The sequence below is a fragment of the Nematolebias whitei genome, chromosome 12, assembly GCF_014905685.2.
Source record: "Nematolebias whitei isolate Nwh7 chromosome 12, NemWhi1, whole genome shotgun sequence".
Classification (NCBI taxonomy): domain Eukaryota; kingdom Metazoa; phylum Chordata; class Actinopteri; order Cyprinodontiformes; family Rivulidae; genus Nematolebias; species Nematolebias whitei.
In genome coordinates this window covers 47,033,323-47,037,346 of record NC_056509.1, presented here as the reverse complement: position 1 = coordinate 47,037,346, position 4,024 = coordinate 47,033,323, and the positions used below count along the sequence as shown (strand labels likewise).

The 4,024-nt window shown below is 41.4% G+C and overlaps 1 protein-coding gene across 1 annotated transcript in view; it reads right to left on the bottom strand.

Moving 5' to 3' along the window:
• si:dkeyp-72h1.1 (uncharacterized protein LOC799956 homolog) overlaps positions 1-4,024 on the bottom strand; it is an 87,958-nt gene that overhangs the window by 9,588 nt on the left and 74,346 nt on the right. The window lies entirely within an intron of this gene.

Genomic DNA, 4,024 nt, shown 5'->3' with positions numbered 1-4,024 from the left:
TAACCAGTGCAGTGAGGCCAAAACTGGTGTAATGTGCTCTCTTTAGCCTGTACTGGTTAAAAATGGGGCTGCTGCATTCTGGACCAGTTGTAGTCGTGCAATGGAGGTCTGACTGATACCAAACAGGAGTGAATTGCAGTAATCAAGCCTAGATGTAATGAATGCATGTATTACTGTCTCCAGGTTCTTTTTGGACAATATGGGCTTCAGTTTAGACAGCCGCCTCAGTTGGAAGAAGCATGACTTAACAATCATGTTTACATGATTGTTAAGCTTCATGGAAGGGTCCATTATCACTCCCAGATTAGTGACTCTTTGTTTTTCTGACAGGGTTAGAGCGGAGAGGTCGATGCAGTGGTTTGTGATCGTGTCGTTGGGAGGGAACAACATGACTTCAGACTTCTTTTCATTGAAACAAGAAGTTTAAAGCCATCCAGTCCCTGATGTCAGCCAGGCGGTAGAGCAGAGGCTGAATATAGTGTAATATAGAATAGTGTACCACTATGTCTTAGGGGGAAGTAAATTTGACAGTCATCGGCGTAGAAGTGAAAGGGTATGTTGTGTTTCCGGAAAATAGCACCAAATGGCAGCAGGTATAAAGAGAATAGGAGGGGACCCAGGATGGACCCCTGCGGAACCCCCCATTTAAGCTCTGCCACTGCAGAACTAAAATCCTTGATGGAGAGACAAAAGGATCTGTCAGCGAGGTAAGATCTGAACCAGTTGAGGGCTGACCCTGTGATGCCCACCCACTGCTCCAACCTAGCAATGAGGATCTCATGGTCGATAGATATAATAAAAAATATAACTGTGTGTCATCAGCATAACAATGAAAATTTATCCCATGCTGTTTAAGAACTTTACCTAATGGAAGCATGTACAAGGTAAAGAGTATTGGTCCAAGCACTGAACCTTGAGGAACTCCATGATTAACTATATGATGAAAATTAATTATTTACATTTACAAATTGCAACAGATAAATATGATTTAAACCAATTTAGAGCTGTTCCTGTAATTCCAACATCATATTCAAGCCTCTGTAGTAAAATATTGTGATCAAGTGTATCAAATGCAGCACTGAGGTCTAACAGGACCAGTGTGGACACCAGTCCATTGTCTGAGGTCATGAGAATATCTTTAGTGACTTTCACCAGTGCAGGTTCAGTGCTATGATGAGCTCTAAACCCTGACTGAAACTCTTCAGATTATTTATTTGCAGATGATCACGTAATTGACCTGCAACTATTTTCTCTAGAATTTGATAAAAATGATAACTAAAAGCTAAATGTGGCAAAAATGTTTTATAAAGGTGAAATCTAGCAAAAGGATAGCTAAATTTTAAAGCAGCAAACTGTGGCCAGATGCTAAAAGTAGCATGAAGGTAACTAAAAGCTGAACTAGGCTATCAAACTGTTAACTAAAAGCTAAAAGTATTAAAACTGCAGCTAAAAAACAAGCCACTAAAGGATTGCAAAATATTTTCTAAAAATGCAAAGGGTCTCGATACAAGATGAAAGTAGCTGAATGGTAGCTAAACTAAAAAAAAAAACCTAAAATCATGTCTGCACTGATTTTTGCATTGGACTTAACAATACTAGAAGCTAAAACTAGCAAAAGAGTAGCTAAAAGTTGCACCCAAAAAAAGCTAAATATGGCAAGAGTAGCTAAAAGGTAAATGTAACAAATGACTAGATAGATTCTGGAATTACCAAAATGATCACTAAAAGTAGCTAAAGTAACCTAGCTGGGTTTTTTTTTTTTTTTTTTTTTGCTATGTTTCCTTTTAATTATTTTAATTATCCTTTTGTTTTCAATTGTATACAAATAAACAAATTGTATACAAATAAATAAATTTGTATACATCATTTGTGATTGTCTGTTGTTGCCATCGCTCTGTTAAAATTCAGGTCTCTTGTAAATGAGTCCTCGTGGTTAACCTGTTTAAATAAAGGTTGAATGAAAAAAGTAGCTAAAGTTTAGCAAACTGACAAAGGCAAAAGTAGCAAAATAATAAATAAAAGCTGAAAGTAGCAGAAAATCTAAAGACATGAGAGAAAGAGAAGTCGTCAGTTTTACCTGCAAACATTCACACCTTCCTGACAGAAAAAAAGATTTAGCGCCACACTGAGGCGATGAAGAGGAGCAGACTCCTCCCACTCCTCCCTCTGACCCCGCCCTTCCGCCTGACCAAAAGTGGGCGTTTCTGGAGAAAAGGCGTTTGTAGAGGACAAACACTGATGATTGGCAGCTGTATTTGCTGCTCTTTAGTTAAGTTACATCAGCTCTTTTTTAAACTGAAGGCTTCTAAGAACCAGTGTTATATCTACTGTCAGACACAAGAAGATTCTCTTGTTCTTGGTGTAGCTGCACCTGACACTGTGGTCTGGGTACAATATGAAGAGGAACCTGCTCCATTTGTCAAAAAGTCTGGTCTCAATTAAAGATCTTGAGTCCTGTAACGAGATAACGGCCCAAAACAAAAGCTCAAAACAATGTTCTCTTTAGAAGTTCTTCTGTGAGATGTGATGTATGAGAGGAGCTGAAACATGGAGAAGGACTGACCCTTAAAATGTGAGACAGCTGAGGAAGTGAACCAGTAAACAGAATACCTGCTCCAGGTGCAGAAATCTGACAGAAACTGACAATCACTCATCTGCAGTGACTGATTTAAGAGTTGAACAAGAAAATGTGAAGTTAAAGGAAACATCCTTTGTCCCAAGGCCAGTATCATTAATATTTTGGTTACTTTATTTTTCTTTATGAATCGATCGTAACTATTTTCACATTATTCAACAACCAAAATGGATTTTGTTTTTAATGTACTGGCTAACAAACATTTAGCCCTCCCCGCTACAGTTATGTCGCTCTTATTTTGAAATGTAACCAGAAGTTCTGTGTTAAAAGAGGCGGAAAAAGAAATTATGGAGACGCCGCTAATGTCAAACCGGTTAACTCTTCTCCTTCTCCTTCTTCTTTCGGCTTTTCCCTCTTCAGGGGTCGCCACAGTGAGTCCTCCTCCTCCACCTCACTCCTCACTGCATCCTCTGTCCTCACTCCAACCACCTCCATGTCCTCTCTAACTGCATCCAGATGTCTCCTCTTTGTCCTTTTCCTGGCAGCTGCATTTCTAACATCCTTCTACCAGTATACCCACTGTCCCTCCTCTGGACATGTCCAAACCACTGTCCCTCCTCTGGACGTGTCCAAACCACTGTCCCTCCTCTGGACGTGTCCACACCACTGTCCCTCCTCTGGACATGTCCAAACCATCTCAGTGTGTCCTCTCTAACTTTATCTCCCAGTTGTTCAACCTGTGCTGTACCTCTGATGATCTCATTCCTGATCTTCTCCATCTTTGTCTCTCCTAAGGAGAACCTCAACATCTTCATTTCTGCTGCTTCCAGTTCTGTCTCCTGTCTTTTTGTCCATGTCTCTGTCTCCAGACCATACGACATAGCTGGTCTCACCACTGTCTTGTAAACTTTGACCTTTGCTGACACCCTTTTGTCTCAAATCACTCCTGAAACTTTTCTCCATCACTCCATCCTGCCTGGACTCTCTTCTTCACCTCTTTACCACACTCCCCATGTTCCTGGACAGTTGACCCCAAGTCCTTGAAGTCCTGCACCTTTGTGACCTCTGCTCCTTGTAGCCTCACTGTTCCACCTCCTCCCTCTCAGTCACACATGGACTCTGTCTTACTACGACTGACTTTCATTCCTCTTCTTTTAAGTGCATACCTCCACCTCTCCAAGTTCTCTTCCACCTGTTCCCTGTTCTCTCCACAGATCACAATGTCATCTGCAAACATCATAGTCCACGGAGATTCCTGCCTGACCTCATCTGTTAGTCGGTCCATCATCAGAACAAACAAGAAGGGGCTCAGAGCTGATCCTTGATGCACTCCCACCTCCACCTTGAAGCCATCTGTCACTCCTACAGCACATCTCACCACTGTCCTGCTGTCCTCATACAGGTCCTGCTGTCCTCATACATGTCCTGCTGTCCTCATACATGTCCTGC